This window comes from Osmia bicornis, chromosome 11 (genome assembly GCF_907164935.1).
Source record: "Osmia bicornis bicornis chromosome 11, iOsmBic2.1, whole genome shotgun sequence".
NCBI classification, from domain to species: Eukaryota; Metazoa; Arthropoda; class Insecta; order Hymenoptera; family Megachilidae; genus Osmia; species Osmia bicornis.
Window position 1 is genome coordinate 6,707,406 of NC_060226.1, and position 14,568 is coordinate 6,721,973.

Genomic DNA, 14,568 nt, shown 5'->3' on the forward strand with positions numbered 1-14,568 from the left:
TAATAAATACAGTTCTTACGGGAGTTGGCAACAAAATCGATGAAAATTTACCTGTCTTCTTAGTATTATTATTTTCTCTTTTCGTAACACTTCTAAAGGCTTTGGTAGCTTTCTTACGGTTGTCAGGGAACGGAGTTGTAAAATAGAATAGTAACTTTGCAATATCTTCAAGTTTTTCGAAGGCGAAGCTGGGTCAATCGTGTCCCATGCTTATGAAAAATACTCACCGGTATTTCCTCTAAAATAATATTTGCAAAAATTTAAATGTCGGTTCATTTCCTTGATCGTATGAAAGCTTAGCCTATTTTTCAATGATTTTCCTGAGAACCAAGCGAATCACGTGGTGCCCAAATTATTGAAAAAAGAAAAAGGAAAATTCTGTGATAAAATTATCTCGTTGACGACGACGCTTCGAGTGAAAGCGAAATTGACAGTTAACGACAGGAACACTTGCAGGAAAATTCGGCAGGAAGATTGTTCCTCATTTCTATCGAAATAAACGACACGAAGGGTCGATGAACTTCGCCTGCTTCGTTAACCGTAGTCGAGTGTTTGCTCGTTTAAGAACGAATCGAAACGATAATTGTTTAACACAGTAATGAACAGCGACAGTTTCTGATTTTTAAAAACATTCTTATTCACCAGAATTAGTATTTTTATTACGAACGAATAATAAATTTAAAAATTAAATTCTAAATATTAATAAATTTATATCTGACAGTTTGTAAGATTACTAATTATTTTCTTTTAATTGGTAAACTGAATCTGAAGAAAAATTTATTAGCATTTCATCCCCTTTGTGATTTCTGAGCCACCCTGTACGTTTAAAAGCACGTAAAATGTAGAACGAGAAATACTATAAAAGCGTAAGAGCATTATATATTTTCCCTCTATTTTTTCGTGTACGAAGAAGAATAATGAATCTGTCGCACGAGATCGATGTTCAAAGTCGTTTACGATAGAGTTGTAAGAAGTATAGCGAGCGTTCATCGATCGTTTCCAAGAGAATATCCTCGTCGATTCGAAGCCAGCTGGGCAAAGTGTAGGACAAAATCGAATCGATCGACAAAAGACCATCCCGACGATCAGAAAGAAAGGGTTCGTACACACAAAACGAGGAGGGTGTGAAGGTGTGCTTGTGCGAGTGATCGAACAGAATGCAAAGCGAAAAATCTAGGATGTATTAAGAAAAGGTGCACACCGTGAAAACCGTGGATAATTCTTGATAAATAAAATTGATAAATCATTTCCAATTTCACAATTTGAAATTTCGTTTTCGAGATATAAGTAATTAAAAGTCAGCTGTTTGATTCTTTCGCCATCTTTAGATCTTTGATCCAACAGCTGATCGAGTTGCTGCAGATGGTAGCAATTCAAATTGAATCTCTATACAATTCAAAATTAATAACAAAAATTTGAAACAAATTTTGTGTTAATTTAAATCCTTCTTTATATTTCGAAAATGAAATTCGAAATTTCAAAGCTGCACTTTTCATGGTGTACACATTTTTTTTGAGACAGCCAGTACAATACTGAAATAGAAGTGGTCTTCGTACTATGCTTTTAGAAAAGTCAGCCAGCCATTTATAAAATAGAACTTACTACCGGTGTATTATTCATTGTCTCAATGTTACATGATTGATTAACAATCAATTAGTTGTCCAGTTTAACACACCTATGACAAAGATACATGGATCAGTCGAGAACTTAATGCGCACACACGTTTGTTAACACGATTATGGATAAAAGCAAGACGAAAGGAGAGATAGACATATACCGGGTGTTTCAAAAATGTTGTACGCATATAAAAGACAAAAACGAAAAATCCTTTATCATTTTGCAGTCGTTTACCTAAGAGATTCGATACCCAATTTGGAATTGTTTTTATCTTAAAAACGAAGCTACGGTTTGGAAAATGATTAATCGTATCCTTGTACTTTTTATTGTGTACAACAATTTTGAATCGTCCTGTATAACCGCGGCATATTTATATTGTACACGTGCACGCAGATTTGATGGGAAGTGATGTAAGTCGGAGATGCGTGATCATTGTAATATCTATCATCATTGATTTTGTACATATAATATCGATGATAGGGGTAAAATTCGAAAGAGATGTAAGGTAACGAGAGAAAGACGATAGACAGAACTTTTGTTCGAACGGAGAGAAGGAATACAGATTCTTGTTTACTTCTGTTAGCTAAGTACTTGGCCAACAATAAAATGCATATTAGATATAAAATAAAATAATGGAATGATTTCATTTCAACACCTGGCAGAATTTCTTGGGAAGGTTTAACTTGTTAACATGTTCGATACCAGGCCACGGTAACAGGTGCAGTTCAGGACCGTATGCTGTGGTCTATTTTATAGTTCCATTTCGGTATGCTACGTAGAACACGTTGACACTTTACGAAACATTTGTTTATGGATATGGCCCTGGCCTAAAAGTTTCCGCTTCTAAACTCCCCTTTACTGATTGGTATCATTTTTTCCACGTTTGAGTGACGTTATGACTTTCTAACACTTTCAGCCCGGACGGCATCATAAGATGCAAAACTGGCGGAACTGCTAGGGCAATAATTTAAAGATTTTAGCTTAGAATTATAGTTTCTTTATTGTATAGTTCTTCGTTATATTGTTTCTATATAATATTTATTATTTATTGTTTCTATATCTTATATATGTCAAACGCAAAGGCCTCCGCAAAAGTTACAGAGATTTCAATTTTTCTATAAAAAGTCTATGGATCGTACATTGTAGCTACGGGGTCCTCGACACCCCAAGATGATATTAAGTCGGCGCGTAGAGATAGTCACCGGGGTCCCTGACACCCCAACATGATATTTTGTCGGTGCGCAGAGAGTCGCCGGGGTCCCCGACACCCCAAGATGATATTTTATCGGTGCGAACAGATAGTCACCGGGGTCCCTGACACCCCAACATGATATTTTGTCGGTGCGCAGAGAGTCGCCGGGGTCCCTGACACCCCAAGATGATATTTTGCTGGCGGGCAGAGTGTCGCTGGGGTCTTTGACACCCCGGATGCCAAAATGTTTTTGCTCTCTTTGCTCACCGACAAAATATCATCATGGGGTACCGGGGACCCCGGCGACTCTCTGTGCACCGATAAAACATCATCTTGGGGTGTCGGGGACCCCGGAGATTCTCTCTGCGCACCGATAAAACATCATCTTGGGGTGTCGGGGACCCCGACGATTCTCTCTCCGCACCGATAAAATATCACCTTGGGGTTTCGGGGACCCCGGCGACTCTCTCCGCGCACCAACAAAATATAATCTTGGGGTGTCGGAGACCCCGGCGACTCTCTGTACGTACTGACAAAATGTCATCATGGGGTGCCGGGGACCCCGGCGACTCTCTCTGCGCACCGACAAAATATCACATTGGGGCGCCGGGGACCCCGGCGACTCCCTGTGCGCACCGATAAAATATCATCTTGGGGTGTCGGGGACCCCAACGACTCTTTCTGCGCACCGACAAAATATTTTGCGATTACCCCCTGTGGCTCGGGGGGCTCAGAATACGGTCACGGTAACCCCTGCCTGTCGTAAGAGGCGACTAAAAGGGGGAACAGAAACACACACACACACACACACACACAAGTGAGTGAAACGTATAAGTATCGAATGCGAGCGAGAATTAAAAGTATCGAAAATGGTAATGGGGAATAGAAATAACAGTAAAGCGTGAATGAGACGTTTGATGTAATGCGTGTAATAGAAGAGTAATGTTGTAAAAGGCGCGTAATGATTGAAATTTTCAAATCAATCATCTTGGGGTGTCGGGGGCCCCGTCAACTCTCTTTGCGCACGAATTTAAAGTCGTCTTGGGGTGTTAGGGACCCCTACGCACGGTTGATGCTCTGCATACCGACTTTAGTGAGAACAAACATTGATGAAAAGATTGATAATAAATCCGCTAAAAATCGTGTGAAACGTTATATTAATCTTTAAAGTTGCTGTTATAAAATTCATTTTATCTAACAATTTAAAAAAAAAATTAATTATAACAATATTATAACAGAGAAATGTAATCAGAAACTGCTTCCAACAGATAATTAATTTTTATGAAGCTGTAGCTACTATGCTTAAACGCTTGTGAAGTAACTCTTTCCTGGTTAACAATTTAATTAAAATTTTTTAATCTGCTATGTTTCATTACAAACCTCGAATAAAGGTGTAATGTAATAAAATGTTCAATTAGTAATGTTTAAATTTATTAATTTCAAAACGCAAATCGTTGAATTTCGAATATATCTGTGGAACATTATTACGTGAAGTTATTTCAAGTATAACGTTAAAGTTGAAAGAACAAAAGAAGAGTCCTCTCTGTATCTATTACAAAGACACAAAGGAAGGTTGATGAAAAATAAAACGAAGCTCGAGTCGTTAATTCGTAAGAACATTTCAAAGAAAATTGGAAGCAAAATCAGAAAGAGAAAATGGAGGTAATAAAAGGTACCTCCTTTAGCAGGCAATGGCCGACAAAAATGGCCCATAAGAGAAACCATTTCGAAGCTCTGCTTTCAATATCTTCGCAATATAGGAAATCCTACTGCTCCGTTCAATTCTTAGTTCCTTTTTTCTTATTTTATCCGTTTTATAGATATTTCCAATTTCCAGTAAAATGTCAAAATAAAAGGTTGTAATAATTTATTCTACGAAGAATCTCTGTTGAGACCTTTCTCAATTAATTTGCCATATCATTTGACAGGACGTTTAGGCGAACGTTTGATGCAAAAGGTAGCAAGTTGGAGATTAAAGATATTTCTTCATCTCTTACTAAACAGAACTCATAATTAATTCCACACGATTATATATGTAAAATGGTAACTTTGATTATTTTATGTCGTTTGTCAAATATTTCTCTCACGTTTGAACGATTCAAAGAATAAAAATGCTTTGAAAATAGCGATGGAATCGGAGAGTGGACGATGAGACAAATATTTAGAAGGAATTCGAACAATAAGTAATTTGAGGATCTCCTGATTTCAATGTTCGTCGTCGAAAGCGGAAAATACTCGACGAACATCGAGCTAATTTTTGCGACATCCTCTTCCTCTTCGCGAGTGAATAAGGTTCGTTTGCAAAGAACTATACCCGCATCGCTGTCTGAGAAAGATATACGTCAGTGGTTCCCAAACTGTGCACCCCAAGGCGTCGCGACGCGTTTCAATAGATCCATTGAAACGACGTCGTTATTAAATACTAATTTCATTCGCAACATCACGGTTGTGCGAAAATTTCTCTATTGCTATATCAAAGAAGTCTGCGATCTGATTTTGAAAAATAAATAATGGCACAAAAAGGGTACCTAAAATGGCAAAATTTGGAAACCACTGGTGTACGAAGTTATTCAACTCGCGTCGATAATTTCACAGCTTTGAATGAACGTAAATCACTTCATTTTGACTTGAAAATAGTTTGATACATTACGAGAACGAGTAGAGAAGATTTAACTAAAATTTTAGCCAACTGTTTCTCGTTCCTTTTCTTCGAAAATAAAATTTATTAAATTGGTATTCAAATATGAATCATTGTCTTCTTATTAATTTTCAAACTTTCAATTAGTATAATAGCAGTGCTATTAGTCTTTTCAATTATTCAAATATATCTGATCCGTAATGGCAGCGATCGGTAATCCCAGCACTAATTGGGATCATTAGTAACTTCTAATAGAAAAGATAAGTCACCGATAGCTCTATGTCCAACCAAAGAAGTCACATTAAGCGTATTTAGTTATGATCCCTAATCATGCTCATTACATGGTCCTGTATAATTTCAAAGCGATATACATAAGCTATCCGATAAATTTATCTTCTACTCTCTCTAATATTAGTTCACGTTATGATAATTGCGTGTTTAAATCATTGAAACATATTCTAATTCGGAATCAAATTAATTAAACGTACAGTAATTTAATCATGAGCTTAATGTAGGATAAAAAAATACTCACAGATGGTCCATAGATATAATTAATTATTACATTATTATTTCAAATTGAAAGAGAAATAAATAAATTAGAATTCATAAGGTGTTCACTGACAACTATGAATGAGATCTGAAACAAAGGCGTTTCTATAGGTATCTGGTTAATTAAAATTCCATCAAGAGCATTGGATTACAAGCAACAGAGTGAATTGAATTATTTGATTGTTGCTCGAATGAAAGGTAACCAATCATGTAATCAAGGGAAGTTGATCGAATAAAAGGAGGTCTATCGAAGAGGAAAGCATTATCTCGAGGATGTCCATTTTCGGACATCCGAAGAGGCTTTCTCTTGGTCCTGGAAAGGGAGGGTTGGTTTCCCAGGAATTTTTCCAGGCACGTTCGTACCCTCTTTGAGCTTCCGTACGAAAGCAGCAAAGGCGATAAGGGTGAATGGAAAGAGACAAAGATAAGGAAGTAGTCGAATGGAGAAGAGATAGATGGGTGGCCGGTCGGTCGAGAAACTTTCACAGGAAGTTGTCTCTCGCTTCTCTGCCAACTGCAAATCCGTTCTTCTGGCAACGACATCGACGCCTGCGTTCCCCTGGACGCTTCGAATTATTATTCCGTCGAGTCGAAAGTCGCCTGCTTGATCGAAAGAACATTCCGCGCGCGAATATAAGTTGGTGGTTTGCTTGGGAAAAGAAATTCTTATTTTACCTTACAGGATCAACTCTGACCGCCTTAAGTTACAAATTAATACACTACAAGTACCATTTTTCGTTACCTTTGTGTTATTTTTATCTTTTAGAAATAAATTGTGACGGATTGATTAAACGGACAGTCAAACCGAGGACTGTAACTGAGTTAAAAGTTCGACGGACTTTTAAAAAAGAGATAAATCGAACAGGCCATCGGTAATATTTTTACGAAATAACTCTTTCAGGCAGTAATAGTAATTTACATCTTCGACGTGCCACCAGTTATCTGACACTGTCCATAAATTTTGCCTGTCAATATTGAAAATTTAGTTCAAGAATGTTGTCCCACTTTTCTACCACCTCATCCGTCGAATATATTCCCAGAAATTTCCATAAAGATTTTCCCCGCGACCGTGTAAAATTGAATCATTCGTTTTACAATCGATCGTTTTTTCGTAACAAACAGCATTTCCCTCGGAAATCCTGTGGTAAATTGAACTCTTTTCTTCTTCGTTAAATCCAAAAAGAAATTAGCCTAGTTTGCCTTTGAAACAGTCTCTCTGTGACTAAAAAATTTCGGTCCAATAAAACGTATCGTTGTTAACGATATTTGACCGAATATAGTTTTTAGTGATATTTTACAAAGGCTTCGATTTTGTCAAAGAATAATTAGCGAAGGGACCATGTAGGGAAAATGGCACTGTATGTATATTTAATTTTAATTTTATTTTGTTGAAATTTAAATAAGAACCAAGACTGACTCACTGACGGGGACAATGTTTGTGAACATGGAAAAGGAAAAGCGGGTGTAAACGACTCTATCAGAAAGTACATACACTTACGAGGGTGCCTTAATTTCATTGAAGAATAGGTGAGCGTGGACTAGTACGTTCGAAAAAGGAGATTGAAAAAAGTGTAAGTAAAAAACGAATGAAAACAAATACACTCAATGTAGGAAAGGGGAAAAAGAGAGATTGAAACAAACGAGAACCGTGAAAATACCTCTTTTCCGACAATCGAATGGATTTCATTTCGCGTTCAATCCCATTAACGAACGGAAATTACGAAATTGTTTATGCTGCGGATTATAACAACGACTGTAGTAATTAGTTCCTTCCGTTGGTCAGTGACTATGATTTTAATTACAAATTCAACATAATTTTAGTTGAACCTTCATATGTATGAAGCAGGAACATTTACTTTGCACTTTGTTTAATTATGATTTTTCAAAGCGGTGTATGAATATTTCTGTTTCACTGAATCGATTTCTTTGTATTGCTTATAAAAATTCTACTCTTTAATGATGGTAGAAATAAATTCATTAAAATTTCGCAAAATTGCGAAAATTACAGTGCGAAACTGAACACACACAAACCTTGAGAGCCATTTTTTGGTACCATATTTTCCTGCAGAATGGATCAATATTTTTTTGCTCAAATTTTTACCGAACCTGTGTTTACATTACTCCACTACATGAAACTAATTCGTGAAAAATGTAATGACAAAGTAAACCTTCTTCCATGACTCGAATCATTTCAAAAACGTCCTCTATAAATAATGGTACTACAAAACCATGGCAATTTAAGAAAACCAGGTAAAGGATATGTGTCGTTAAGGAAATTGCTGTCCCATCCTTTCCACAGTAACGGTAACGAATTGGCCCGATATTGGCAAACCGTGTTTTCAATATCATCAAAGTATAGTTCGATTGTAAGAGAGCCAAATTTCATAAGCTCTCGGAATTTCACATGATACTCGACTAGATTCGAGGAATATTTTGAGCGGAGACAAAATCGATGTACCAGTTGAAATTGCAATAAGTAATACGATATCTCTACAGTAGATTAGTATTTAATTAATGGAAATCCATACTTGGTTCATTCGTCCTTACTTTTGATGATTAAAAATTAAAAATATGATAGTTTAATATTCAACTTCAATCCACGGTGGCTTTGACCACATTCCAAAAATACAAAAAAGCTTTCAAAGAGAAGTTCTTTACAGAGAGCAACTATGTAACTAATTAGGTGGTGTACCGTTATTCAGTTTCTAAAACAAAAGAATCAAAGCGTCTCTACTAGCTTTGAAGAGTAATTAAAATCCAATATTTCATGTCCACCCATCTAATAAAATAAAGGAGACTTTATTTCTAGGTAACGTTGTTAATACACTACATTCAGGAAAGATTACAAATTTTTGTCTCTTATTCGTGTTCTTCTCACACATTACAGATAGTTAAATTCCCTTTCGTTATTTCTTATTCATGGAAACGATGCGTCAGAAACACGTGTCGCAGAATTACCATCGTCAAAGTTGAATCGTTCGATTTTATTGAAAGATAATTTTACGTTAATGCTGATAACAGATATTACGAGGGTAACAGGGGAGCCAATATCGTTAACCGTTATCGTAACAGAACCAAAGCAACCCTGTAAAACGTTATTGGTCCAGATTGTATGCTGCGTAAAATTGCTATGGAATATTTCGAATTTTCTGTTGAGTTATCAGCGACGATGCAGTGAAACAAGTTTGCGAGATTAGAACAGTATCGGAAATGACATTTCAGATAAATCGGTTCTTTTTTTTTTTTGGTAATTATCAACACGTGTATATCGTTCTTTCGTGTCAGGCTGAAAATATTATAAAATGAAGGATGCTTTTAAAAAAATACTATTATGAAAAATTTTCAAACTTTACAGCTGGGACGAATATGTGATAAGGGGTGCTTCTGACAAGGACAAATATCAGTTTGCAGCTGAATATGCACTGATGAAATTTCTAGAAGCTCTAGACAGAAGATCTATCATTCATGATATAGATCCGCGAAAATAGGTATGGAATTTTAAGAAGGCACATCCCATTTCATCGAAGATAACGAAATTTCAAACACGATCTTCTGAAATGATTAGTGACATTAAGAGTAAAGCCATGCATCGTACACCTGTGATTTAATAAAGTGCATTTCTTGCCACGAATGTTAATTTCGCCTTAAATTCGACCAGAAAAGTGAACATTATTGATAGGATTTAGTGTGCGGATTCTCTTGTCCATTTGTGTACATCTCCGATTGTGTGTTCTGCTGCTTTCGTTTGTCCATCGTGTACCGTCCTGATTACCTATTCCGTATGCTTATGCAGTCGCAAATGTGTGCACTTGATGCATCTTCTATTTTGTCCCTCCGTTCTCTAATTGCTTAAATCAGGTAATCGATACCGTGACGTGGTTTTTTTTAGTAACCAGAGTGTGGATGCCTTAGCTCTCAATTAAACACTTAAAATTTTTTGTTTAATTAGTTTCAATTGTTTGATTATAAGGACGATTAAATGAAAATTTAATTTATTATCTTTAACTAAACTTTAATTATTATTTAAATACAGGAGAATTCAAAGCAGGTATAAATTAAGATTGTTGCATTTTAGAAATTAATTTTTCTTCTTTTTATTCGTTCAATTTTGTGTTGCTATATTGCTGGGAATATAAACCAAGCTTTCATAAGATGTCTTATTACATGGTGCATCAGCGTTCATTGCTAGATCCTTCGGTACATACACTCAATTCTAATAGAGATCGGATCAAAGGGAATCAAGGGTCTAACTACAGCATCGAACAACGTGTTCTTATTACACCAAAACCAATCTCTGCTACTTCGACAAATCGATGCCTGGTATAATGGGAAAAGAGGGATCATTAATCTCCCTTGTCGTAGGCATCAAAGCTGCAGGTACTCTTTCCCAAACAAAGGAAGGATTAGACATGGAAATAGAATCTTCATCGAACGTTAATATTTTTTCTTTTCATTATTGTCAATTAATTCAGCTAGTTTGTATAAATTTTCTTTGGAGAATTCTATAGATTACAGGGTGTACAGTGCTAAGCATATTATACTTCCTTAGGGAAGATAGCAATTTAGGAAAAGGGGATCCCATCATTTCAGAGTTGCCACTAATTATGAATAAATTTCCTTAATCACAGAAATATTATTTAATGAAATTTTCAACATTTTCAACTTGAAGGAAGGAAGAAATAATAATTCACAAGATTTTAATCTTCAAAGTAGTAATATTATGATTAATTTATGATTTTTAATTATCTAATCAGATTTAAGATCACTTAGATCTGTTTGCAGCTGCAGTTTAAATTAAAAAAAGTGTTATGAATTAATATTGCAGCGATATTTCAAACTGACAAGTTTTATTTGGCGTTGAAATTGTTTCGTTTATAACTTCCAAGAGAAATAAAGAACTGAATGCGACTGAAACGAGTTGATGAAGTTTCGCCCAAGTTGGACAGTGAAACTTTACGACAAAGGGATGGAAATTGCAGTGAGAAAGGAATTTCGAAGAAATCGAAACCATTTACGGAATAACAAGTGACAATGAAGTTTCCACGAAAGAAAACAAACGCGCATGTTAAGTTACGAAAAGCGATGAAGTTAGAAACACAAACTTTTGTTGCCTAAAGGTTTCCTAAATACGAATTGGAGCTACGTGCTCTACAATGCAGCGTTTTATACCACAGGTAAAAACTTGTTCCTCTTAATTCTAAACGAACCTTGTCATTCATTTCTTCTTGATTTCAATTTGTTTCTCTCAGTGGATAATTTGCAATGTTTAATTTCAAATTATTTCCCAATGGCTGTTCAACATCCTACGTTCTGAGGGTCTCACTAGTGGAAATTAAGAAACTCCAGAGACAGGTCGGTGATTACAGATACAAAAAGACTGGACATGCCTTTATTCTCGAGGGGTCATAATTTTGGAAGTTCCAGACATCCCGAAACGGCGTTATGACAGTGATGCCTGTTTTACCAGTCCACCTTTTATCACACCTTTTATCATTCACAACTAAAAAGACGATTTTTACACTATTTTTGATTCTATTTTTTTTAAATCAGTTAAATCAACACAAATTATTAAAATAATTGTTTTACAAAATAGTATTCACTTCATGTACCTTGGTGAATAAATTATTTTAAAACAGAAACTGAATTATTATTTAATTTATCTAACTTCCGGAACGTCATTCCTGATTGGGTATCGCTGTTCTCAGCTTGATCCAGAGTCAGATGAGACCTCTTCAGTATTATAGCGACCGCCGAAGAGTGCGGACGTACCTGTTAAACCCACATGTATACTTATTTTATTTCCTGCGCTTATTTAATTCTTTTATTTATTATTTTATCTCTCTTCATGGGCCCAGGCTCACCCATCTCAGTTATTTATTTTTGTTTGTCTTTAAGAGCCCCCCTGGAAGCAACCTTATATCCCTCATATCCCTGCATCGCTTACATCTCTACATCTCTTACATCCCTGCATCCCTTACATTCATGCATCTATTACATCTTTGCATTCCTTACATCTCTGCTTTCCTTATACCCATGCATCCCTTTACTATATTTTACTATATCCTTTACGTCTCTGTCCTCCTGACATGCCTACATCCCTTACGTCATTGTATCCTTTACATCTTTGCATCTCTTACATCTGTACATCCTTTACATCCCTATATTCCTTACCCCACTCCATTCCTTATATTCCGGCACACTTTACATCCCTGTAACACTTATATTGCTCTATTTCTTACATTTTTACATCCTTTATATCTCTGTATTCCTTACATCCCTGCAAAATTTAGTTCCTTTTGCAAAAACCAGATGGCGCTGATTCGAGGTCGAGATTTTAGTTCACATTTTTGCCGCTAGAGGGCCAAAAATGCTACATGATTTAGTTCCTTTTTCAAAAACCAGATGGCGCTGACTCGAGGTCGAGATTTTAGTTCACATTTTTGCCGCCAGAGGGCCAAAAAGTCTGCATGATTTAGTTCCTTTTTCAAAAACCAGATGGCGCTGACTCGAGGTCGAGATTTTAGTTCACATTTTTGCCGCCAGAGGGCCAAAAAGTCTGCATGATTTAGTTCCTTTTTCAAAAACCAGATGGCGCTGACTCGAGGTCGAGATTTTAGTTCACATTTTTGCCGCTAGAGGGCCAAAAAGTATGCGTGATTTAGTTCCTTTTTCAAAAACCAGATGGCGCTGATTCGACATTGAAAATTTAGTTCAAATTTTTGCCGCTAGAGGGCCAAAATTTGGACATGATTTAGTTCCTTTTTCAAAAACCAGATGGCGCTGATTCGACATTGAAAATTTAGTTCAAATTTTTGCCGCTAGAGGGCGCTGACTTTTTGTTTTTTGATTAAATAATTCTATCAGGGAAGAAACTGAACGCATTTAATTAATAATTCAGAAAGGAAATTGGGTAATTTGAATAAAAAGTCATTTGCTATTTTAAAGTGATTTATTTACCAAGACGTATGAAGTAAATACAAGTTTGTTAAACAATTATTTTAATAATATTTCGGTCTAGTGCCGATTTTGACTGATTTGTATAAGGAAGAAAATTAAAGAATGTAAAACTTGTGTTTTTCAGTTGTCAAGGCGAGGTGGAGTAGGTCTGGTGAAATAGGAAGGACTGGTCATACCGTCTAACGTCACCGGGGTGTCTGGGACCTCCAAAATCCCTCGAAAACAAAGGAATGTCCAGTCTTCTTTTATCTGTAATCACCGCAAGGATAGAGATGATTTCTGCATGTTCTCCTGTAACAGAAACAAGGACAACATTGAAGCAGTGTTTGATCATTTTCAACAATCCTTAAGTTTTAAATTGATGTGTCATAAGTGATATTTTATAGCACCTTTATACCATAAAATCATATCTGTATTTTGACATACAATAAAGTAATATAAATATTTTATAAATACTGAGTTGTTTATTAAAAATCAAAAAACTCCCAAATATCAAAGGAAGAAAAAGAACTGACCGAGTCACGAAGGATCTCGAATGAAAATGAAAGAATGAAGTATGAGCTCCTCATAATCTTTACTTTCTAACCTCGAGAAAGGAAATTGTAGCTGTGTCAATAGAGTTTTGCGGTAGGTCAGGTAAAGTGGAAACTACGGTAATCCCGATGGAAGACTTAACTGTCGCTGGAAATAGTTGGCCGTTCTCCGTGGAAACTTCCTCTTGTCGTTTGCTTCTCTGATCCCCAAAGGAAATTATAAATTGAACAGCTTGCGACCTCCTTCATCTCTGAGAACGGATACATGCCCTACAGTATGCAAAACTCCCTAAAAAATTGCAATTATCAATTAGTATTTAACTTGGAAATTAATTTATTAACTGTTCATTGTTATCTGTGGTCAAATATAATCGCCACATGATTGATTTATTGTAAACTAACTGATAAATTCTATTTTTGTTCAAAAATATTTATTTTGAGAATAGATACGATTTTATTTTCAAACGAAGAAATATAAAGAATAGTAAAAAACAATAAAACTATTCTAGAGCTTGCTCTAAAAGTTTGAAATAATTTTCAATATTTCCTGATACCTCAATTTTTATCGATCCAACAGACACAGCTTACTTTCATACAGGAAACTCTGTTCAAAATCGAGATTTCATTTTTCCAATAATTATTCCAGAAAAAGGTAAGCCGTTTCACAAATACAGTGAAACATTAAAGAGAAAGAGAATACAGAATTTAGTCGCTTCGACGTTTTGATAAAAAATTGGAACAGTTTCGAACGGTTGCTGAAAATCTACCCCTTGCGTAAAACAGAAAATGGAAGTTTTCTGCGGATTAGCAATTTCTCGTCGATTCTACCATGTACAAAATTGAGATTTCGTCTTTGCAAACGTACCAATCGTTTGCATAAGCAACGATATAACATTGGAGAGGATGGGGGGAGAAAAAAAAATAGGAAAGGGCAGAAATGGTAGTCGACTTTCATATTTCAGTTGGCCTTTTACCGGGCACGTGAAAGTACAGAGTCAAAGGCGATGTTCGTTCAATTTTCCTCGACGGAAAATCGTCATAGGTGGCCCGATTTCATCGTACTATAAGCAAATACGATCGAG

At 35.9% G+C, this 14,568-nt stretch overlaps 1 long non-coding RNA gene across 4 annotated transcripts in view; it reads right to left on the bottom strand.

The window, feature by feature from the left end:
- Window positions 1-12,873: 12,873 nt before the first annotated feature.
- LOC114873763 overlaps window positions 12,874-14,568 on the bottom strand; it is a 52,962-nt gene continuing 51,267 nt past the window's right edge. Inside the window, exons 6-7 of one of the 4 annotated variants that reach the window (XR_003788988.2) lie at window positions 13,540-13,775; window positions 12,874-13,244 (exon numbers count right to left, since the gene is read on the bottom strand). This is a non-coding gene — a long non-coding RNA (uncharacterized LOC114873763). The remainder of the gene's footprint in view (window positions 13,245-13,539; window positions 13,776-14,568) is intronic. The other 3 variants (XR_003788986.2, XR_003788985.2, XR_003788987.2) reach the window with 3 other exon arrangements.